Below are 25,801 nucleotides of genomic sequence, written 5' to 3'. Positions count from 1 at the left end.
GAATACTTTTCTTGGGCCTTTAAGTGTAAAAATAACGTAACAACTGCTGATCATGTTATTTGAAACACTCAAATGTAAAACTAATACAAGCGCTCCTACAGTGTAACTTGTAACATTGTTACTTCAATACATAAAAAAAACTAAGCAACTATCACAGTCATGTAAGTGTAAAAATAAGTTATCTTCATTCTTTCCAAAGATTCGTAACGGTCAATGTAAAAAAAAAAAAAATGTGTGTCCCCCAAAAGACCCCAAACGATCGTGTGGAGTTCATCTTACGATGCGCTGTGACGTGAGGTCTCTACGCGGCATGCCGACTTTTGCCTCCACTGCGGTCGCAAACATGCCCGAGCCACCGATCCGCATGCTTGTTGGCTGACGGAAGTAATTCAATTAGGTCTCCGCCATGTTTGTTTACCCGCATGGCGGTGCGGTGGCGAGCGAGCGGCACGACACGGGGGTGGGATCAGCAGATGTTTTGCGTAGACCCTTTTTGACCCTCGGCCCAGAAGTTCCGCGCTCGCCATCCGCGGCTCGCTGAGGCATGGGCGGACGCGGCATCTTTTTTTTTTTTTTGGTCGCGGAAATAATGCGGGGATAGGAGTGGCGGCGGGGTTGCGTGGGGGCGGTGGTGAGGCTTCATTAGCTCTGTGGAAGCTTGTTGAGCTGGAAAAAAAAAACCCAAAACATTAAAACACACACACAAAAGCTCTCTGCAGAGGACTCACGCGATGTATCAGGAGATCTTTCACTTTTGTTACTCTGTTGCTAACAAAAACAGCAGCCCACCCCAAAGCACATAAACAGTATCTCAAATGAAGTGCCAACTTACCTGCAAAATAAAAAAAAAATCTCACAGTATGTATTGTATTAATAGTGATTAACATTCCACTAGACTGAAATGCGTTTGTTTCGCATTGTCTTATTTTGTTGTTGCTAACTAAAACAGCAGCACCTACTGAGCTAGGTCAATAGTCCATCCATCCATTTTATGAGCCGTTTATCCTCAGAAGGGTCGCGGGAGTGCTGGAGACTATCCCAGCTAACTTCGGGCAACAGCCGAGGTACACCCTGAACTAGTTGCCAACCAATTGCAGGCAGGTAAATAGCGGCACAAATTAATTAAAGTGCCAGCTTACTTGTCCAAGATTAAAGATTTAGTTCACATCATTTTTTGGTGGATTTAGCTAATTCTACCGCCACGCCACATAGCTATATCAAGAACTGTAAAAATAGCACATTATCTAACGACTAATACTTAACTCCAAATCCGAAACGATGGTCCTCAGCCGGAAAAGGGTGGCCTGCCCTCTCTGGGTCGGGGAATGAGATCCTGCTCCAAGCGGAGGAGTTCAAGTATCTCGGGGTCTTGTTCACGAGTGAGGGAAGAATGGAGCGGGAGATCGACAGACGGATCGGTGCAGCGCCTGCGGTGATGCGGACTTTGTATCGGTCCGTTGTGGTAAAGAGGGAGCGAAGTCGAAAGGTGAAGCTCTCAATTTACCAGTCGATCTACGTTCCGACCCTCACTTATGGTATACCGAAAGAACAAAATACCGGATACAAGCGGCCGAAATGAGTTTCCTGCGTAGGGTGTCCGGGCTCTCCCTTAGAGATAGGGTGAGAAGCTCGGTCATCTGGGAGGGGCTCATTGTCGAGCCGCTGCTCCTCTAAATTGAGAGGAGCCAGATGAGGTGGCTTGGGCATCTGATCCGGATGCCTCCTGGTCGCCTCCCTGATGAGGTGTTCCGAGCTTGTCAGGACACGCTGGAGAGACTCTTTCGGCTGGCTTGGGAACGCCTCGGGATCCCTCCGGAGGAGCTGGAAGAAGTGGCTGGGGAAAGGGAAGTCTGGGTATCCCAGCTGAAGCTACATCCCCCGCGACCTGACCTGGGGAAGCGGTAGAGAATGGATGGATGGATTTACATCAGATATAGATAATAATAATAACGAGGGGCTCGGCGTCGAGCCGCTACTCCTCCGCATTGAGAGGAGCCAGATGAGGTGGTTGGGGCATCTGATTCGGAACCAAAAGAGCAGCACCTAGAGAAGAAAGGAACAGATAAGTGGACGGCAATGCAACTGGGATGTTTACTGTGACTTTAAAAGCCTAATTTTTTCCCCAACAATTTGGGATATTTTTTGCGGGTGGGGAATTATGGTTTTTACCAGTCTTTTGCTTATTGGCTGCGAGGCATCCCACGGTTCTACCTTCCGCGGTGTCTATTTTGAAGCAGAGGTTACCGCACAATGGCTGACCTGGTAGCGTAGCGAGTTCACCGCGTGGCTTTCGGGTCCTTTCACACGTCACAACTTTGTCACATAACAGACAATAACGCAAAAAGAAAAGAAGAAAAAAAAAATCAGAGCACAAAAGTCTTTATTTAAATGTTGATGCCGTCCCCCAGGCGGAAAAAAAGCTGCCTTTTAAAAAGTAAGCACTTGCGTAATAATAGATGGCGTTGCGGGGGCTGCGACGTGCAGTTCAAGACCAGCCTTTGCCCCCCACTTTTTCCCCCCCGTGCAATCGTTATATTCCCCGTGGTGTTTTTTATTTTTATTTATTTCTTTAAAAAAAAAAGGTTTGGGCTGTTTGGTTCCACGCGGAGGAGATGATGCAACCACTAAGTGGCAGTGTTATTCCAGTCATGGCGAACACTCGCCCAGCACCTAAGATTGGCCTCACATTTGGAAGAGAGTAAATACATGTGATATTACAAAATGCTTCTTGTGTAATGCGAGACGCGTGTCAAATGAGGCCATATTGACCAAATAGTTACATATCTGAAAGGACATTTAATTTGAGACCTGTCTGTCGGTACTTTGGCGCATAATGATATTGTGATTACTCAAATTTAACCTGGAGCTGTGTTTTATTTTGTTTTCTTCCACCTGATTTAATTTCTCTTAGATCTCTAATCTAAAATTTCATCTGGTTTCTGTTTTATTAATTTACGACCCGAGTAAGGGTCAGATGTTTGCCGTCGGTTGTCGCCAAAAATATTTTATAGGTTGTGTCATCATGGCTACTAGATTTCATGTTGGAAAATGAAACTAACTGGCTTTAGGGGCTAAATTTTCAAAACTGTGGGGTAAGAGTTCCCTATTTTCGCCTACAATGACCCCTTCAAACCAAAGTGCCAGACTCCCTTACGTCTTTATCGGTGTGGCTTCGTCACACTTTTTTGGGGGCCTTTGTACTGTCTTCAGAGGCCGGATTTTCAAAATTGTGCCATTAGTTTCTATGTTTTTAAACTGGGTGGCACGGTGGCTCAGCTGGCAAAGCGTTGGCCTCACAGTTCTGAGGTCCCGGGTTCAATCCCGGACCCTCCTGTGCGGAGTTTGCATGTTCTCCCCGCGCCTGCGTGGGTTTTCTCCGGGCACTCCGGTTTCCTCCCACATTCCAAAAACATGCAAGATTAATTGGACACTCTAAATTGCCCCGAGGTGTGATTGTGAGTGCGGCTGTTTGTCTCTATGTGCCCTGCGATTTGCTGGCAACCAGTTCAGGCTGTACCCCAGATCCTGCTCGTTGACAGCTGGGATAGCGTCCAGCACTCCCCCCGAACCTCATGAGGATAAGCGGCAAAGAAAATGGTTGGATGGATGGCTTGATGGATGTCATCAAATGAGGGTATTTTGACAACATGATGATATCTCTGGAATGCCTTCATCAAGACAATCAAGAATAACTACATGACATACATGACAATAGATTTATGTTCCTAGACAAGTTATAAATCTGAGGTATTTTTTGTTATTGACAAGATACTGACGAGTTCTCATGAAGACTTTTAATTTTTCAATTTGTTGCTACTGATTTATGACCTTGTTACAATTCAAACGCAACATTGAAGATTCCCCAAGAGATCCCGGCCAAATTGGCATCAAAACTTTATTTTGGGTGATTAAATCATCAAATCGGGTGTTTCATCGTTCCATATCTGTAAAGCCTGCATCGAGATGTTTAATCTGAGGTATCACTCCGCGTGGAACGTTTCAAATTGGATTAATGACCCCAGGACTAGTTCAATTTGGCTCCCAGGGCTGCATGTTTTTCGATTTTCTAAGTCAAAATATGGGAGCGTATTGACAGGGTGGGTTGAGTCTTGGAAAGTCTTCATCAAGACTTTTTGAAAAAGAAAAAAAAAAAAAAGGGTAATAAATAAACCTATGTCACTTAGCACATTAATTTATCCTCCCCGCTCAGGCTTTTAGGCATCGCAAATCAAAAGCAGTAATTTCCAGGCTACTTTTCCATGCCAAAGTCGCTGTGTGCTCAAGGCTGCTGCAGCGCAACCAACGACATCTCAGTTCACGGCGAGCCGTGTGCGTGTGTGTGCGTGCGCGCTTCCAGCTGCGTATCCACGGCGACACAAGAGGCCAGAAAGCAACCAAGAGCCTCTTTCACAAAGAGTGATTACGCAAACGTGTCACATCGGAGACGTAATCAAAGCATGTGTTTCACGTTTACACAAAACCCAAGGAAGGTGGGATGGTGCCGCAACTTTGCGCACTCGACAAAATGTCGGTTCGCCCTCACATGAACAGTATTTTCTTTTTAAATATGGGTATTAGACTCCTAACGGGGTCATAAATCAGTTTAGGACAAAGTACCATGAGTCGTACTCACACTGAAGGTCTAAATGAGTGATTTCTAGATATGTTACGTAGTTGTCAATGTGTAGTCTACTTCTCATCCATCCATCCATCCATCCATCTTCTACCGCTTATCCGATGTCGGGTTGCATTGTCAGTAGACTTCCCTTTCCCCAGTCACTTCATCCATCTTTTCCGGAGATATCCCGAGGGAAGTCGAGAGACCTAATCTCTCCAGCGTGTCCTTGGTAGTCCCAATGGGTCTCCTTCCGGTGGGACGTGCCCAGAACACCTCACCGGGACGGCGTCCGGGACGTATCCGAATCAGATGCCCGAGCCACCTCATCTGGCTCCTCTCAATGCGGAGGAGCAGCGGTTCTACTCTGAGCCCCTCCTCGATGACTGACCTTCTCATCCTATTTTATCCTATCTCCGACTTTGTTGTTCTAGTTCTGTCTCTCGTACCAGGGACTGCCGGAGAAAAAAATTCCTTGTGTGTTTTTACACACTTGGCCAATAAAGCTGATTCTGGTTCTTTAAGGGAAGGCCCGGACACCCTGCGGAGGAAAGTCCTTTCGGCCACTTGTATCCGGGATCTTGTTCTTTAGGTCACGACCCGCAGCTCGTGAGTGTAGGAACGTAAGCTCAACTAGTAAATTGAGAGCTTAGCTCCCTCTTTACCACAACGGACCGATACAAAGTCCAAATCACGGCAGACCCTGCACCAATCTCCCGCTCCATTCATCCCTCACTCTCTAACAAGACCCCCAAGATACTTGAACTCCTCCAGTTGAGCCAGGATCTCATTCCTGACCCGGAGAGGGCCCGCCACCCTTTTCCACCTGAGGACCGTGATCTCAGATTTGGAGGTTCTGATTCTCTTCCCAGTCGCCTCACACTCAGTTGCAAACTGCTCCAATGAGAGTTGGAGATCAAGGCTTTATGAAGCCAACAGAACCACGTCATCTGCAAAAAACAGAGATGCAGTCGTGAAGCCACACCACACTGGACCCGCTCCACACCTCGGCTGTGCCTAGAACTTCTGTCCATAAGAGTTCTGAACAGTTCATAGACTACTTATATGCTGAAATATTAAACAACTAGAAAAAAATGCCAATTTGACCAGTAACAGGGTCATAAAATCATTTTTCAACAGAGTACCAAGAATAATCCCTCATATTAAAGTTACTGATGAAGGTTTTTCCGATATTTAACTATGTTGTCAATATGACATCCGATAATGACATAATTATTAAATTAATGCACGTTTGATGAATAATAATAGTCATAAATGAAACTCAACTAACATTAATTTGCTCAAATGAGATGTCTTTACAGGGGCTTTCAAGATATGTCTGAATATGATGAACTAATAACACAAAAAACCATGACATCCCAGCACAAATTTGACTCATAACAAGGTTATAAATCAAATTTGACGACTCACAAAGCCACACATCAATTTTTTAACAAACCACATAGAGTCATACCTCAAATTAAAGCTCTTGGTGAGGCCTTTTATTCATTTATTTTTTCATTATTTGATCAATTTCAATATGCCCCGGATCGATGATGAAACACACGCACACAAACTGAAATCGTGTAATCATATTTAACTCGTAACATGGTCCAAAATCAACTTGCATCAAACCACATGAAGTCATGGATCCAATGAAAAGTTTTGGTTATGTGTGTCATTATTTGCATTTCAATGTGATTCCAATATGTCCTCCTATGATGAGGTACCCCCCATTAAAAGAAATGATGTAATAAATAACTAATAACGTGCTCGTAAATCAACTGGCAATAAACCACATCAAGTCATATCTCAAATTAAAGACCTTGACGACGGGATGTCATATTTGTAATTTTTAAAACCAATATCAATTGATATACGAAGGTAATCAGAAAGAAACATGCACTTTTGACCCTGCGGGATCATAAATAAATGTGTGACAACCCATATTGAGTGACACCTCAAATCAAACATCTTGATGATTACAGATGTACAGCGAAGAAAATAAGTATTTGAACACTCTGCTATATTGCAAGTTCTCCCACTTCAAAATCATGGAGGGGTCTGAAATGTTCATCGTGGGTGCATGTCCGCTGTGAGAGAGATCATCCAAACAGAAAAATCCAGAAATCCCAAAGTATGATTCAAGATATCACCTCGTGGGCTCTCAATTATCCTTAGAAAGGTCAGGAATCAGCCCAGGACTACATGACAGGATTTGGTCAATGACCTGAAAAGAGCTAAGATCACCGTTTCCAAGGTGACTGTTGCTAATACACGAAGACGTCATGGTATGGAATCACGCCTGGCACTGAAGGTTCCCCTGCTTAAACCAGCACATGTCAAGGCCCGTCTTAAATTTGCAAATGACCATTTGGACGATACAGAGGAGTCACGGGGAGAAGGTTTTGTGGTCAGATGAGATTCCACTAACCGTGTTTGGAGGAAGACGAATGAGGAGTTCCATCCCAAGAACACCATCCCTCGTCATGCTTTGGGGGTGTTTTTCTGCACATGGGACAGGACGACTCCACTGTATTAAGGAGAGAATGATCGTGGCCGTGTATTGTGAGATTTAGGGTAGCAACCTCTTTTCCTCGGGCACTGAAGATGGGTCGTGGCCGAGTCTTTCAACATGACAAAGATCCTAACTACACAGCCGGGAAAACCAAGGAGTGGCTCCGTAAGAAGCATACCAAGGTTCTGGCGTGGTCTAGCCAGTCTCCAGACTTAAACCCATTGGAAAATCTTTGGAGGGAGCTGAAACTCTTTGTTTCTCAGCGACAGCCCAGAAACTGGTCTGATCTATAGACGATCAGAATGGTGGAGTGGGCCAAAATCCCTCCTGCAGTGTGCGCAAACCTGGTGAACAACTACAGGAAACGTTTGACCTCTGCAATTGCAAACAAAGGCTACTGTACCAAATATTAACACTGGTTTTCTCAGGTGTTCAAATACTTATTTGCAGCTGTATCACACAAATAAATCATAAAAAAAAAAAATCATACATTGTGATTCGTGGATTTTTTTTTTTTTTTTTTTAGATTATTTCTCTCACAGCACCTACGATGAAAATTTCAGACCCCTCCCTGATTTCGAAGTGGGAGAACTTGCAATATAGCAGGGTGTTCAAATACTTATTTTCTTCCCTGTATCAGTAGCTTCTCAATGCGACTTTGTATGATTGTACGGCAACAAAAACGTGTTTTTCCCTGTAATAAGCCGGTCGCAACATCAGTTAAGCCTCGCTCGCTGCAGGTGACAATTACGAATGGAATATTCCTGGAAATCCTCCCCAGCACCTGACGCGGAAGCCTCGGCCGCAGTTCACCTCGAATAAAGCGTCAGGGTTGAGCCGAGGCTACGGAAAAGGGGGCGGGGGGGACGGAAACTGTAATTTAGGACGCCGGGGCCAGGGGTGAAGCGAGCGTTCAGGTAGTCATCCGTCCAAACGAGCCAGCGCACAAACAAACAAACAAACAACAACGTGGACGACGGGGAGGAAGAGGACGAGTGCGCCGGTTCACAGATTTGTCATGCAACCCCTGCGGGGAGGCAGTGCATTTTCTGCTCGGCCTCCGAATCGCTTTCTGCTCTGCCGAGCCGGCGCGCGCAGCCTCGCGCGTGTGTTTCTGATGTATCCGGCATGATTGCTCCACCGTCATAATTAACCGTGTTTAAAAACAAAAAACAAAAAAATTCCTCCTCCCGTGTGTGGACTTGCGTTTTTGTTTTGACTTTGCTTATTGGACAGGTTGGCGATTATCATTAAAAATTGCCAATCGGAGCCTCGAGATACAAGCTTCGTTCGTTCTGCTCACAAGTTTGTGACTCGAAATTGAAATTATTTAATATTAAGAAAAATAGTTGAGTTCGCTGCCTCTGTATATCGCGCTCGTATCTCATATTTTACTATCTCACGAGTCATAATAAATAAATCAACGCAAAGACGGCTCGTAAGTCAGGTCACTCGTATCTGGAGGCATCAGTGTATTGTACGTGTTGACATTTTTCTAATTTTTTTTTACCCTGTGGTTTATTTTAGAGCAGCTCTGTTTATTCTGTTGGTAGAGGTGAACTTGAATAACAGGAAAAAAAAACAAATCATTAATATGAGACACAATGTGCATGCTATGGACATTGGACAATTGGATTTATCTCATATATTATACACAACGATACAGTTGGACATTTACACCTTATTTTTGTCATTTTGTTTGCTATATTTTCCGCACGATAAGGCGCACCTTCAATGAATGGCTTATTTTAAATAATTTTTTTTATATATAAGGCGCACCGCATTATAGGTCGCATAGAATAGACGTGACAATAGAAGCTGGGGTTACGTTATGCAGCCATTAGATGGAGCAACACTAAAGGTTCAACATTGATCCATGTATAAGGCGCACCTGATTATAAGACTTTGCTGATTGGACAGGTTGGCGATTATCATTAAAAATTGCCAATGGGAGCGTCGAGATACAAGCTTCGTTCGTTCTGCTCACAAGTTTGTGACTCGAAATTGAAATTATTTAATATTGAGAAAAATAGTTGAGTTCGCTGCACCTGTATACAGCGCTCGTATCTCATTTTATTTTCTCACGAGTCATAAATAAATCAACGCAACGACGGCTCGTAAGTCAGGTCACTCGTATCTGGAGGCATCAGTGTATTGTACGTGTTGACATTTTTCTAATTTTTTTTTTACCCTGTGGTTTATTTTAGAGCAGCTCTGTTTATTTCTGTTGGTAGAGGTGAACTTGAATAACAGAAAAAAAAGACAAATCATTAATATGAGACACAATGTGCATGCTATGGACATTGGACAATTGGATTTATCTCATATATTATACACAACGATACAGTTGGACAATTTACACCTTATTTTTGTCATTTTGTTTGCTATATTTTCCGCACGATAAGGCGGACCTTCAATGAATGGCTTATTTTAAATAATTTTTTTATATATAAGGCGCACCGCATTATTGGTCGCATAGAATAGACGCGACAGTAGAAGCTGGGGTTACGTTATGCAGCCATTAGATGGAGCAACACTAAAGGTTCAATATTGACCCATGTATAAGGCGCACCTGATTATAAGGCGCACCGTCGGCGCCGTATAGTGCGGAAAATACGGTAATTTCTAATGTAAAAGGTGGCGGTTTCTCACGAACAGCTGTTGAGCGTTGTGCCCGTATTAATTACTCAACACACCCACGTGTGCCTGCTGAATTCTGTTTGACTCTGGGGAGTGTTTGAAGTCGTTCTGTCGATTTCCATTGTCTAAGGGAGGTGTCATCGTTAACCGGCAAAAGCGCGATCATGACACAAACGTTGAACACGGGCAGGTGTCTGCGTGCGACCAAGTGTGCCGAGGAATTTTACTCGACTCCACTCTGTGGGTTATTTTTTGTCTCCCTGTTTTATTTCTATTGTTCAAGCTGCTGATTATCACGAATGACAAGCAAAAAGAGGAATTATTCGATTTTGTATTTATTCTTATGTACATTGCGCGCACATATCTTTCATTGATTATTTCCTGACTCTTGGTGGCTCTGACATATATTTCGGCACGCTTGGGTCATCATACTTCACCAGTTCATCTTAAAAATCAACACCTTGCACAACGGAAATAATCCAAAAGAGTGGTCAAAAAAGTTCACATTATGCTCAGTATATTACTATTAACAAGTGATCCAAGAAAATTTTTGCACAATAGAAATCGACAAAACAATGAGAAATAATCCAGAATAATAAAAAAAGATTGTCATGTTTGGACAATGTTGGTGGTCATTTACTGTAACAATGGTTCAAGGGTGTCATTCATTTTCGTCACGGGTCATATTGTAGTCATGGATTTCCTCGGTGGGCCGTTATCATTGTTAACAATCTTTAATTATTTATTATAATAATTCATAATAATAATAATAATAATTATGAAGTATTATTGCACATGAAATTTGTGAGCTAGTTTTGGAATCAGAAATCAAGGTTAATGTGTTTTTCAACTACCGTAATTCCCGGCCGACGGAGCGCACCTGGTTATAAGCCTCGCCCCATACAGGAAATACCACTCGGTACATGCACACGCCCCAGCTGTGTAAAAGCCGCGAGTGCCCACGTTGAAATCCACATTGAAATGCGACATATTTACTTAGGAAGACGCTACACAGAAAGAGTTTTACGCTAACGCCAGCGCAGCGCTGACAAATCTACTGACAAACGGTAGCGCCGCGCTAAACAGGGCCGGTTAAAATAAAACTTATTGGTAAATATCACTGAGACACGGCAGTAACACAGCAGCAACACCCTAGCACAGTGCTAACACTAACGCACCACTAACTTGGCCGGTAAAAGTCACTTCCTCGGCACATATATTGCGGTCTCACTCTTACCTTTTCAGCTCAAGCGCCCCCTTGCGGCTGTTCGAAAAAATTCACAATTTCACCGCATCACCGCATAAAACGCAGGGTTGAAAAAACTCGTGGCTTGTAGGCCGGAAATTACGGTATTTTTCATGTTTGGTAACACGAAAATGATTCCAATATCTCAACGCTATCATTTCTGATGTGACAATTTTGAATTTGTCGTGAGATTTGAACAAAAATCACGGAAGTTGACACACAGGATTTGCCTTTCGCGGGCCACATAAAATCACGTGGCGGGCCGGATCTGGCCCCCGGGGCCTTGAGTTTGACATCTGTGCTGTAGTTAATGCGATCACACCACTGGCTAGTTCACGCACAACCAACGCAGAGCACAATAGAAATAAACAAAAAATCCTCACGGTACCGACGCATCATAATCATTACTTCTTCTTTTAGGTTGCCTCGACAAACTTTTTTTGCGCGTGAACGCAAGGTTCGTGCGTGCGAGGATGGTGATGCCTCTGATACGCCCACAGTGTCACTTCCAAGCGTCCCCCCCCCCCCACCAACTCGTCTCTTTTGCGCGAATGAAAGTTAATTTGAGGTAGCGAGGTGAGGGAATGAGTCAAGGCCCACAGGAAAATGTCCAAAAAGCACAAAAAAAAAAAAAAAAACCCACACATGTGCTTTCCTTCCTTCCCGAAGCGAAGTGAGCATCCAGATATATTTACATATCTAAAAACAAGCTAATTTCACCTGCGTGTTGTTTTGCTAGCGTTAGCGTAGCTTGTTTAGGGTGGGGTGGGGGGAAGCAGGATGTTCGGTGGCTACTAAGAATAGCTCGGCTGACCCACTTTCTGAATTGGGCTGAGTGTTATTGTGCAAAAAGGAGAGATCACAGCAGAGCGTGCACGTAGACTTTGTTGACTCCAGATTATTTCGAGTCGTTTCTTTCTATTTCTATTGTGCGAGGCGGCAGAGCTCGTGAAGAACCTGCGAGGAACGATCACGTTAGCATAACTGCGCGACAGGCTCGTGCGTCGCACGCCTTTGTGACCGATTGTGCATTAGCGCCTTAAGGTGTGAGTCACCTGACTTAAGTATTTAGTATATCAGCTGTCGTTGAACCATTTTTAAAATTTCATTATTTATATTTGCTTTGACTTCAGAGCAAGAATTTGAGAGATGTGGAGTTTGACAGATAGTGAATCAGGCTTCAAGTTGTTGATGTTGGAGTTTCTTGTCAAAGTAAACATAAAAGAAAAATTAATTTACACGTTATGTATTTGAAACAACGACATTGCCTTTACGTGCTCTAGCTTAATGCTAACACATAATGGGATCTGCCATAGATGGGCTAAAGAATGACTGCAAACGCTTGTGCAACATGTAGACAGACAACAAAACTTGCACGGAGAGTCTTTTGTACTCATGATTAATATTACCATACCGTCTCTGAAAAATATATTCACGTCAATATTATACCGCCCCGGGTGGCCAGAAACGATAAAAAGCTCCACACTGTCCCATTAAATTGAAGCAAAAACTTTTGAAAATCTTTACATTCTATTCAGTTAATGATTGTTTTTTTTCTTTATCCATCAAGCCATTTCTATGCCGCTTATCCTCACAAAGGTCGCGGGGAGTGCTGGGCCCTATCCCAGCTGTCAACGAGCAGGAGGCGGGGTACACCCTGAACTGGTCGCCAGCCGATCGCAGGGCACATAGAGACAAACAGCCGCACTCCCTAAACACCTATGGGCAATTTAGAATGTCCAATTAAAGTTGCATGTTTTGGGATGTGGGAGGAAACCGGAGTGCCCGGAGAAAACCCACGCACGCACAGGGAGAACATGCAAACTCCACACATGCGGGGCTGCGATTGAACCCGGGTCCTCAGACCTGTGAGGCGAACGTGCCGCCTAGACCTGAAATCGTCTCTGCAAAATATATTCACGTCAGTATTATACTGCCCCCAGGTGGCCGGAAACTAGAAAAAGCTCCACACTGTCCATTGAATTGAAGCAAAAACTTTTGAAAATCTTTACATTCTATTTCGTTAATGATACGATATATATTTTTGTCATTAAAAACAGTAGAAACACATCTATTATTTTTTGGGAGGGGAGGCTGGAACGGATTGGTGTCGTTTTCATTCATTTCAATGTGGAAAGATGATTTTAGATAAGTGTCTTGAGTCACGAGCGCAGTCAGGGAATGGATGAATCTCATATCTCAAAACTCGGTCATACGATTGCTGTAACGCCGCCGTTCCTTACCAGTTATTTACGCTAACCGCCACCACGCGCCAAAACTCGTACAACCTCGCAGGCTGCCTTGAAACCTTCTAATCAACGGCAGGTGCTGCGAATTGAGGCCTACAAAGAGAGAGAAAGAAAGCATCGATGGGAAAGCATCTATGGCAACGGAACGTCGCTTAAATGAAGACAAACAAGCGGCCTCTGAACCTCCACGTGCGCGCGCGGCGCACGCGCTAACTTTGTAGCTGACTGCCAAAGGCTGCGCTTAAATAGGTCGTGCCTGAGAATCATTTTATTAAGCGCCGTAAATAGAAATAAACAGCAGAACAATAATGGCGCGTCTGCATCTTTTGGGAGGGCTGTACCCCCCACCAAAAAAAAAAAAAAAAAAAAAAAAACGAAAGGAAAAAGTCCACAGGGAAGTGTCATTTATTTTTTTTTTACCCATCAATTTTCTCTTCTTTTGGGTGGGTGTGCGTGAAAAGCGTCGGAAAAAGCCAATTATGAGCAGACAGACGAGGGCGTGATAACATTGTCGGCTAAATGAACTCTTGCGAATGAAGGCAGATAAGACCAGGACACTCCACTCGGCGCGCGTCGTTGACCTTTTGTGAAGAGCGGCCCGTTACAAAGGCTGAAAGGAAGTGAGCAGTCAAAGACAGGAAGTCAATTTGCAGGTTACTCGCGCACGTGCAAAAGGCCAGGGAAAAAAAAAAAAAAGTTGGAGACTTCACTTCGTATTCGTGCGCTGATTGACGCTTACCCCTTAAACCAAAGGCCGATGGACGGCGTTGCTCATCCGTAAATTTTATTTTTAAATAAAAATAAAGAAATAAAGTGGCAGGAGCCCGGTGGCTCAGGTGGAAAGCGTTTGCCTCACAGTTCTGAGGTCCCGGGTTCAATCCTGGACTCGCCTCTGTGGAGTTTGCGTGTTCTCCCCGTGCCTGCGTGGGTTTTCTCCGGGTGGCCACTCCGGTTTCCTCTCACATCCCAAAAACATGCAACATTAATTGGACACTCTGAATTGCCCCAAGGTGTGACTGTGAGTGCGACTGTTGTCTGTCTCCACGTTCCTTGCAATTGGCTGGCGACCAGTTCAGGGTGTACCCCACCCGCCTCCTGCCCGTTGACAGTTGGGATAGGCTCCAACACTCCCCGTGACCCTTGTGAGGATAAGCGGCATAGAAAATGGATGGAAGGATAAACATGAAATCTGTAAAATATGTTACTACTACCGTACTACTGTGTGAATTTCACATGCGGAGGGCGGTCCAGAAGCTAACCCTCCCAGTGATAAACGAGGGTTTAATGCACTCTAAAAGTCCGCTTGTCTCTCCAAACGTGGTCCCGTTCCTCAGATTCTTGCGTGCATTGCTCCTTAAACACTTCCTGTCAGTTTAACGTCGCTCCCAAAGCACTTCCTGTGTTATTTACACCGCCCCTAAGCAATTTACGGCATCTTCACACTGATTGAAAAAAAAGGCCGGATGGCTCATTGGCCACCAAAACTGAAGTCGCCATCCGCCATCTTGATACTCCCAAAAAAAGCATGCCGACCTGCGCGTTAATCGCCGGTTTCGTGCCCGTGATAAAACATTCCACAGCTAAGTTAGAAAGATTTACTTTGACGCTGTTAAAGTTTGTTTGTAATTGTTTTTTTTTTATTTTCTGATAAGCTTAATTCACTTGAACAAAGTTTTGTTGACGGTTGTTGTTCACTGCCCACTCTCTGCTTGACCTTTATAGGCTGACGGTTTTTTGCGAAAAAACAATGTCAATATTTTCCCAAACTTCATCAGCGGGTAAGCAAGAAAACACATTTTCTGTGATTTTTTTTTTGATGGATTTCATCATACAGAACTCTGCAAATTGAATTTGATTTTCAAGTGCGAGGAAACAAGTTGAAAAGTTGAAATAGGACGTCGCAGAGACAACAAATGAAGCATTTAGCATGTATTTCCCCATTATGAGTCCTTATTTCCAAAAATGTATCTAACTGATAACAAAAAAATTCTTAAAATTGAAACTTTTTATGACAAAAAATGCTTAGTTTTTTGCTATATTATGATGAAAGTGTTTCACAGCGTATTTTGGGAAAAGTTAACGTCACAGAAATCGGGCCTGAGGTAATATGCAAGATTTCTTGCTAGTCACGGTCTTCTATGTCTTTCCTTTACGTTTGTTTTTTTTTTTTTTACTTACCAAGTCGGATTAAAAATCCTTCATGTTACCAGAAATGAAAAAATGTCACGCTCACATGACCAGTTTAAATTCTACATGGCAAACTTTGAGGAAAAACCGCGCCATAATCCAACCTGTAAACTGTGTTCTCCACACGTTTTGGGAGTACCAAGATGGCGGCCAACTGGCTTCCACCAATTAACATACTTCTCAATGTGTATGCGCTATCCAGTTTTTTTATTTTTAGATCACTTTCCAGCATCTTCACCTGTCTCCTAGCGGCTTCCTGTCGACGTCACGTGACTTCTAAACACTTCCTGCCTGCCTCACGTCGCCCTCGAGCACTTCCCGTCTTTTTTACGCCAGTTTCAGGTCGCTCCTAATAGCTTCCTGTTTGCTTCACGCGACCCCGCAAACACTTCCTGTCATGTTCACGCTAATCCTTCCGCTAATACTTCCTTTCCTGCTTCCCTCATGCTCCCGTGTCAAGTCAAAGTCTTCCACATAAGAAAAAGTGACAGCGACACGCTACAACACGTGACCCGTCTCGGGCCGCCCTTCCTTCTTTCCGTGCCGGAGTCGTAGTCGTCCTTTCCGCTCATAATTCTTGATGATTTCTTCAAATGCGAGCGGGTATCACTCACACGTTTACCGCCTCAGGTGCGACATCCCGAGATGTAAATCCGAGGCTAACCCGTGACGTAAGCTCCCGCCGGCGCCACGCTCGCGTACGTGCGTAGACGCGCACGTGTTGTGCGATCGCGAGCGTGCCGGGCAAAAAAAAAAAAAAAAAAAAGGCGAACCGCAGACGCCATCTCCAGAACGACTTCCAGCGTGTACGTCGTGAATCATTGACGAGCGGCACGGAAGGGGAAAAAAAAAAAACGCGCGGCTGGCGAGCGATGAGCAGGCTAATGCTAAAAACACGGCCCGTGCGGTGTACCTCAAAAGGGCTGATTAAACTTTAAGAGGGGATCCGTTTAATAAAGGATAACGAGTCGAACGCAAAGGTAGTGGCGATATCACTTCCTGTCCGTTTCACGTAGGTTCGACACACTTCCTGTTTGCTTCAAATGACGCTAAATCTCACCTGGTAGGTTTCCCCAAGCACTTCCTGTGTACTTTCCGATGCTTTTAAGGACTTGAGCTACTTTACGTTTGTCGTGACGCTTAGCCTAAGGTCAAGGAAACAGCAAAAAGTGCTTCCTGTTGGATTCGACTCCACTTTTTCTTACCGACATCATCGAGCGATGGAAAATATTGAAAGCGCGAGTCTCGAGCTTGCGTTTTTTTTTTCCCCCTATCGCACCAAGTTTTATCCCTCGCATGTTTCTGTATTTGATAATAATTTGATTTTACAGATACTTCCTATATTGATTTTTTTTTCAGGCAAATGTTTATGCTCACATTGCTTCTGGTGCGTACGACTATTCTTGGTGAATGTTTGCTTTGTACCGTAATTCCCGGCCTCCAGAGCGGACCTGGTTATGAGCCTCACCCAGTACATTTGTCAAGGAAATACCATTTGGTACATAGATGGGACGCAGCCGTGTAAAAGCTGCAAATGCCCACATTAAAATCTATATTGAAACATGAGCTATTTCCAAAGAAAAACGGTACACAGAGAGTTTAACGCTAGCGCTGCCGCTAATGCTAGTGCCACTGCACTAACACGGTCAGTTAACAAAAAAAAGATACTGGTAAAAGTCACTGAGACATGGCAGTAACACGCTAGCGCAAAGCTAACACGGCCGGACAGATAAAAGTCACTTCCTCGGCACATATATTCCACCGGTCTCACTCTTACCTTTTCCGCTCGAGTGCCCCCTTGCGGGCGCTAGTAAAGAAATGCACAAATTAGCCACATCACCGCATGAGCCGAAAATGTTGTGCCTTATAGGCCGGTAATTACGGCATTTTTCATGTTTGGTAACACAAAAATGATTCCAATATCTCAACGCTATCATTTGTGATGGTACAATTTGAAGTAGGGATGCGTCAGTACCACTTTTTTCAGATCAAATAGATGCCGAACAAGGGCTTACGTTTGGCCGAAACTGCCACATGTGGATATCCAGATTTAATGCCATTAGTCTTTAGATGCGTCCATGTCTATTATCCAAGTTGCTTATCCTCACAAGGGTTGCTAGCGGCGGCGCTAGCATTAGTATTAGCACTTCCGCGCTAACAGGGCTGGTTTTAAAAAAAAAAAAAAAAACATACTGGTAAAAATCACCGAGACACAGCAAAAACACGCTAGCGCAAAGCTAACACGGCCGGACGGATAAAAGTCACTTCCTCGGCACATATATTCCACCGGTCTCACTCTTAACTTTTCGGCTTGAGTGACACCTTGCGGGCGTTAGAAAAAAATGCACCAATTAGCCGCATCACCGCATAAGCCGCAGGGTTGAAAGCGTGTGAAAAAAGTCGGGGTTTATAGACCGGAAATTATGGTATTATATATCCATCCATCCATTTCTTCACAGGGGGTCACGGGAGTGCTGCAGCCTATTGTACTATATATATATATATATATATAATAGAAATATAAAATGTTTTCCCTATTGTGAAACACGCGAGCGTCTTCAGGCAGTCTGTAAACGTATGTTGCTTTAAATGTGGATTTCTAGGTTTTACGTCGCTCCGGAGCACTCCCGTCGTTTCTATGCTACTTTGCGTCTATTTTCCGCCTTGTCTACGTTATATCACCTTCACCATGGACTTCCCGTTGCATTTGCGCACTTCACGTCTGCTTTCCGCCCCACTCCGAGGCAATTTGCCCCACGCCGCGCTGCACTCAGCCCGGCCCCTTCCTCGACGCCTTTGCGTCGCTCCGTAACACTTCCTGTCAATTTCATTCTCCCACAGCGCATTCGTCGGTGCGTCGCCGTATAATTCGAAAGCGGTTGCTGCCGGCTTCGGTTGAGTCCGGAGCCGCTGCCTTGTGTTGCTCCCTCACGTGGCTCCGGAGCGCTTCCTGACGTCTGGTGGTGGACTTTCATCACACAGCGGGGGGCGCCATATTAGAGTTAAAAAAAAAAAAAACTGCTGCGAGAGACAGAAAAAAGTTGCTTTTTCCGATGAAAGTACCCTGCCAGTGTATGTAGACACTGATTACACTTGAGTCGATCACTTTGTTTCGGTTTCCAAGACAACAGTGGATGGATGGATGGATGGATGGATGGATGGATGGATGGATGGATCGTCTAGGCCACAGTAATACATTTAGTGTGACATACCGTTATACAGACTGATACGTAATGATATAATTATTTATAATTCGCCCAATATGCACAGCCTGTGCATAATAACAATGCATAGCGTAATTTCCGGTCTATGAGCCGTGACTTTTTTCGCACGCTTTCAACCCTGCGGTGATGCGGCTAATTTGTGCATTTTTTTTCTAACGGCCGCAAGGGGGCGCTCAAGTGGAAAAGACCAGAATATACGTGCCGAGGAAGTCATGTTAGTGGTGCGCTAGCGTTAGCACTGTGCTAGCGTGTTGCTGCTGTGTTACTGGTGTGTCTCGGTGATTTTTACCGTTTTTTTTTTTTTTTTAACCAGCCCTGTCAGCGGCGTGCTAGTGTTAGTGCTGCTCCAGCGTTAGCACCGCGCGAGAGTTGAACTCTTTCTTTGTAAATATCTCGTGTTTCAATATGGGTTTCAATGTGTTCAATGCGTCGATACGGCTAATTTGTGCATTTTTTTTCTAACGGCCGCAAGGGGGCGGTCGAGTGGAAAAGGTAAGAGTGAGACCGGAATATATGTGCCGAGGAAGTGACTTTTACCGGCCACGTTAGTAGTGCACTAGCGTTAGCACTGTACTAGCGTGTTGCTGCTGTGTTGCTGGTGTGTCTCGGTGATTTTTCCAGTTTTGTTTTTTTTAACCGGCCCTGTCAGCGGCGTGCTAGTGTTAGCGTTGCGCCAGCGTTAGCACTGCGCGAGCGAAGAACTCTTTATTTGTAAATATCTCGTGTTTCAATATGGGTTTCAATGTGTCTATGGCTAATTTGTGCATTTATTTGTAACGGCTTTTTTAACCGGCCCTGTCAGCGCCGCGCTAGCGCTAAACTAATTCTTTGTAAATATCTCGTTTCCAATGCGGGTTTCAATGTGGGCACTTGCGGCTTTTACACGGCTGCGTCATCTGTATGTACCAAACGGTATTTCCTTTACAAATGCACCGGGTGAGGCTTCTAACCAGGTGCGCTCTGTCGGCCGGGAATCACGGTAATCATTCATTTGCATTCCACGTTGAAACTTGAAAGAAACGATAACAAAACGTAAAACACGGTAATCGTGGACGCATTCTGTCCCATTCTAGTCGTATTTGAACAATGAGCGCAAATTGAATTTTTTTATCAGGCGTGTGATTTGTTTCCCCAAACAAAACGCGCGTCGCTTATTTCCCCACTTGTGCGACACGTTGATGATAAAACATTTGTTCTCGATGTGACGGTAGCTGATGTTGCTTTAATCCAGTGCACAGACTAAAGTCAATGATAGTACACACAACCTGTGACATTCAGCTGTTTTTACACACACACACACACACACACACACCACACACACACAAACCTTGCAACGCTAATCCAGCAAATCCCCCCCCCCTCCCAAAACACACACACACACACACAAGCACACACTCCCTCCCCTCCCAAATCCCCTTAATCACAGCCGCTTGATCCCCGACAAAAAAACAGCCCGCATAAATCAGCCGTGGATAAAACGAGACCTCAGCCAGGGTGAGACCAGATGAGGAGCGGGGGGAACGCCATTTATTAGATTATTATTATGAATTTTTTTTTTTTTTTTTTAAGAAATACATCGAATGACATTTGGCTCTTTATTACCTGAAAATGTGAATGGAAAAATAATGTTGCTAAACCTGCAGTGGTACAATTATCCATCCATCCATTTTTTGGCCACTTTGCCGCTTATCCTCACGAGGGTCGCGGGGAGTTCTGGAGCCTATCCCAGCTGTCAACGGGCAGGAGGCGGGTGGGGTACACCCTGAACTGGTTGCCAACCAATCGCAGGGCACCCACTGAAATCTCATTATAATATAGCCATCCACCCATTTTCTTAGCCGCTTATCCTCACAAGGGTCGCAGGGAGTGCTGGAGCCTATCGCAGCTGTCAACGGGCAGGAGGCGTACCCTAAACTGGTCGCCAGCCAATCGCAGGGCACCCACTGAAATCTCATTATAATATAGCCATCCACCCATTTTCTTAGCCGCTTATCCTCACAAGGGTCGCAGGGAGTGCTGGAGCCTATCGCAGCTGTCAACGGGCAGGAGGCGGGTGGGGTACACCCTGAACTGGTTGCCAACCAATCGCAGGGCACCCACTGAAATCTCATTGTAATATAGCCATTCAGCCATTTTCTTAGCCGCTTATCCTCACAAGGGTCGCAGGGAGTGCTGAAGCCTATCGCAGCTGTCAACGGGCAGGAGGCGTACCCTAAACTGGTCGCCAGCCAATTGCAGAGCACATTGAGACAAAACAGCCGCACTCGCAATTACACCTAGGGGCAATTTAGAGTCTCCACTTATTGTTGCATCTTTTGGGGATCCCTGCGACCCTCGTGAGGAAATAAAAATAAATAAAGTGGCAGGAGCCCGGTGGCTCAGGTGGAAAGCGTTTGCCTCAAAGTTCTGAGGACCGGGGTTCAAATCCTGGCCCAGCCTGTGTGGAGTTTGCATGTTCTCCCCGAGCCTTGGTGGGTTTTCTCCGGGTGGGCACTCCGGTTTCCTCCCACATCCCAAAAACATGCAACATTGATTGGACACTCTGAATTGCCCCAAGGTGTGACTGTGAGTGCGACTGTTGTCTGTCTCCATGTGCCTTGCGGTTGGCTGGCGACCAGTTCAGGGTGTACCCCGCCTCCTGCCTGTTGACAGCTAGGATAGGCTCCGGTGCTCCCCGCGACCCTTGTGAGGATAAGCAGCTAAGAAAATGGATGGATATACAAGAGCAGAATCCTTCCTCGTGTGGCACAGAACTAACAAAAGTCGTGTGCGTTTTGGGGTTTTTCGGCTTGGACGAGTTTGTTAGCAAAAGAGTGACGAGGGACGCTTGCTGTGAATAATTCATCACTGGTCTTTGTTGTCTGTCCAAAGGATTCACTATTTTTTTTAAATAAAAAAAAAAAAAAAAAAAAAAAAGAGTTGGAGCTCCAATCGTGATCAAATAATTGTCCGTACGGGGAATAATAATAAAAAAAAAAAAAACTAAATAAATGAACACATCTGTTTTTTTTTTTTTTTTTTTTTTTTGGTAATATCAAGAAAGAAAGACGTCTAAAATTGAACGACTTTGCTCCCCCCCCCCCCCCCGTGAAATTGGCGAGCCGCATAAAGGAAGCCGGCGGTCAATTAAACGCCGCGTGACCAAAATTGCGATTCACGCCGGGATTCGTTATTAATACATACGCGGCGCTAATGGGCTCATTGATGTGAGTGCGCACATATTTACATTTAACAGATCGAACGGTGGGGCCCAATTAGCGCGAGCGCGGCTGATAATCGCGCATTTGAATGCAAATCGGGAGACTTTTCAAAACACTTTTCAACGCGACTTATTGTCACGTGGAGAAAATTATATTCATCACGGACACGCTCGCAAAATTAAGTTCACGCCAACACTCTGTCAATGGAAGTGGTTCGAAAAATGGCTAAAATAGCAACTTGCCGAACCCCAACCAATGAATTTGTCCACAAATTAAGTATTATTATTATTAATATTATTATTATTATTTTATGTTCTGGGGTGATGGCACATGATTTGGCACAATCAAAAAAAAATCAAAAGTCAACCTCAAGAAAATCAGTTGAGAGATGAGCACCTTATGACGGTTTCAATGTTTGCTTTTTCGAATTTAAATGTTTGCTTTTCAATAACTGCATATTTGCTATTATTTTATTTATTAATACATTTATTTATTTTTATTTTACAAGAAGTCAGACTAAAAATAATACATTGTCTGAATATTTGTAATATTGCTCTCCTCTGAGGCAAAACACTCCAATGCATACTGTTACAAAAGGTTTGCTCTCTTCTGGCAATAAATCAAATTTATAATGAATGAATTCATATAATAATAATAACTACTATTATTATTAACAATAAGTAAATAAAATAATAATAATGATTATTATCTATTAGTGGCAAGGCAAGCCCTATTTTCAGTTTCCAACCAAATGGTCTTTCCAAGGTCTAAAAAGCCCATGTCCATGTTCCAAGCCGCTTATCCTCACAAGGGTCGGGGGGGGTGTCGGAGCCTATCCTCGCTTAAAAAAAAATAAAAACACAGACTACACCCTAAATTGGTCACCAATCAGTTGCAAGGCACATATCAACACAATCACTGAGCAGGAATCGATCTGACGCTGCCCGCACCAGAGTCAGGTGTTTGTACCACAACACCATCAGTGACCTGTCTAAAAAGTATTTTTAATCAGATTTGAGAAGGTAGTTTTCCAAATTTAGCCCACCCAGAGTACCGTAATTCCCGAACTACAGAGCGCACCTGGTTATCAGCCTCGGCACACAGAAAGAGTTAGCGTTAGTGTCACGCTAGCGTTAAACTCGTTCTGTGCACCGAGGCTGATAACCAGGAGCGCTAACGCCAGCGCCGCATCACCACATAAACCGCAGGGTTAAAAGCGTGTGAAAAAGTTGCGGCTTGTAGGCCGGAAATTACGGTACTCGACCAAGCCTCGCCTCTGGAAGACAGGCTAATGTCGAAAGTAAAAATAGCATCGAGTGGCTAATGTTTTGCTAATGAATATAGATAATCCAATGACTAAAACAAGGGCTAGTTTAGCCGCTAGCCGTGAATAAAATAGAGGTTGATACGGTGGCGGAAATAGTGATCCTCAGCAGTAACAACTGAAGTGAGGCATCTTTCAAATCGATGTGAAATTGTTTGAATTCAGCAAAAAAAAAAAAAAAAAGGATTTTCGAGGATGATTTTTAAGAACATTTCAATGAGATTCAAGTCTGGACTTGAGTGAATGAGTTAATTTTGTCCTTTTAAGCCATTCAAAAGTTGACTCGTGCGTATGTTTCGGATCGTTGTCAGGCCGCGGAACTGAAGTTAACTTAAGTCACCTTGAGGCCACAAATGATGGCTGAAGTTTCTCCTTCAAGATTTTTTGTGTTAAGGAGCAGATTTCACGGTTCCATCAATCGCAACAGGTTGTCCAGGTCCTGAAGGAGCAAAGCATACCAAGACCCGTTACACTAGCAGCACCATAATTGACAGTCGGTATGAAATGTATGCCATTTATGTAACACGGCGCATACCTTCCAAACTGCTCAGCATTCATCTTGTGGCTAATCCATCCATCCATCCATTCATTTTCTTTGCCGCTTATCCTCACAACGGTTGCAGGGAGGTGCTGGAGCCTATCCGAGCTGTCAACGGGCAGGAGGCGGGGTGCACACTGGACACATAGAGACAAATAGTCTTGAGGCTAATATAGGAGATAATAGTGTGGCCATGTAAGGGTTAATAGTCGCTAAATTGTGGGATAATAATGTTGTGACTGGCTAATAAAAGCGTTAGAGTCGCTAAAACAGTCCCTGAGACTGTCCAAAATACTGTACCGATTGGATAAAGTACTTCTAACTCTATATTTTTTGGAATAAGTACAAGCTACAGTGTCTAGCTGACCTTCGTCTGGCCTGCCGCACGCTCTTGTTGAGCGTAAGCTTCGTAGCGCTACCCCAGCGCGAGCGGCGTCTGCTTGATATTCACGGCGGGAGCGTCGTGAGGATCCGGGATAAGTCCTCCGACTTTAGCGACTTACGGGCGGGAGCGCTACGGAAAGGTAACGCGGTTCTCATGATTTAAGGAGCTCTTTTGAGACGACACCTTGCGACCTTGGGGCTAAGAAAAAAAAAAAGGGTTTCACTTTTCAACCTTTTTATTCTCGCGCGGAATTGTTAAAGAAGAAACTCGAATGAATGGAATTTAAAAAAACAGCAAGTTGGTTTCCTTGATAGTCACACTTGACTAAAATAATTGCTAACACAGGAGCTAACATGCAGTCTAGTAACAGAACAGAGGAAATTAGCAATGTAACACGATAGAGGAGACGAAGAAAATCACGGCATTCTCGCAATGAAGTAGCATGATCGTTTCCACGACAACTAGTCAGAATTTACACTATACTTAGCTACTACATTTGACAAAATTATAGCCATGGACACAAGCGAAAAACTAGCATTTCAAACAAGATCAAACGCTTCGGCTACTGCTAATAAAATTGCTGTATAGTAGCTTACGAAGCAGCTAATATTCTGTCATTAACAGTAAAAAGGTGCTAACGGAAGCGTAGCTAGCATGCAGTTGAAGTGCTCACATAGTTACATTGCACCAAATTATTCATTCTAATTTATTGAGATGTACAACATGCTTACAGCTAATAAGCTAATGATAAAACTGAGATTCAACCCAAAAAAAAAGGCTAACATGCAAATAGAAGACAAGCTTTAATGCTAACTAAGATCACATTGGAAAAAAAAACTCACCAACAGCGCAAGCTAAAGTGCTTACCGTGATCTAGCTGAAAAAGCTAGATCAAGCTAACATGATGTGTTTGTGCCCGCGATGGAACATAAAGCGAGAGGACAACTTGGGGTGAAAATGTGTTTGCGTGACGTTAATTGTGCTTGACTGGGTGCTTAGCAGGTTGCTGCCACCACACAGCACCACTGGACAATTCTGCATATGAAAAACGTTGCCGTCCCTGCTTTCACCCACTTCCGTCCCACCTTTCATTCTCTTTTGGGCTCATTTTGGCCCTGCTTTTGCCCACTTCTGCCCCACCTGTTGAGATCACCCTTCCACACCGTACACGGACCCTGTCGCCCTTTTTCAACCTTTCTGACACCCCCATTTTGCATCCTTACACAGGCGAACCCGCCTCTTGTCCCCCATCGCCACCCACTTGCTGCCAGCCTTTCACCTCCTTGTGGGCCCCCTTTTCACCCCTTTGCTCTCCACCAGTTGCGACCCGCCTTTCAACCCCCTCGCGGACATTGTTCCGCCCCTCGGGTGCCTTTTGACCCCACTTTCACCCCCTTTTTCGCCCTCCTAGCAACCTCCCAAACACCTCCCCCATTGGCCTCTCACACCCCAATTTCACTTCCTTACATCCTTAAACCCCATTTAACCCCTGAACACGCACGTTCGCACCCTTTAATCCACAGGTGTCAAACTCAAGGCCCGTGGGGCCAGGTCTGGCCCGCCGCATGATTTTACGTGGCCCGCGGAGGCAAATCATGTGTATGAACTTCCATGATTTTTTTTTTGTTCAAATCTGTTCCAAAAAATTTCTAATTGTCATATCATAAATGATAAC

The 25,801-nt window shown here is 44.4% G+C and overlaps 1 long non-coding RNA gene across 1 annotated transcript; it reads right to left on the bottom strand.

The window, feature by feature from the left end:
- Positions 1–22: 22 nt before the first annotated feature.
- Positions 23–24,422, bottom strand: LOC133504146 (uncharacterized). Its single transcript, XR_009795912.1, has 5 exons — positions 24,109–24,422; positions 23,739–23,878; positions 23,544–23,642; positions 13,263–13,361; positions 23–2,043 (listed from the first exon to the last, which is right to left on the bottom strand). It is a non-coding gene; the product is annotated as an uncharacterized LOC133504146 (long non-coding RNA).
- Positions 24,423–25,801: the final 1,379 nt, after the last annotated feature.

This window comes from Syngnathoides biaculeatus, chromosome 7 (genome assembly GCF_019802595.1).
Source record: "Syngnathoides biaculeatus isolate LvHL_M chromosome 7, ASM1980259v1, whole genome shotgun sequence".
NCBI classification, from domain to species: Eukaryota; Metazoa; Chordata; class Actinopteri; order Syngnathiformes; family Syngnathidae; genus Syngnathoides; species Syngnathoides biaculeatus.
This window is presented reverse-complemented; position numbering and strand designations above follow the sequence as displayed.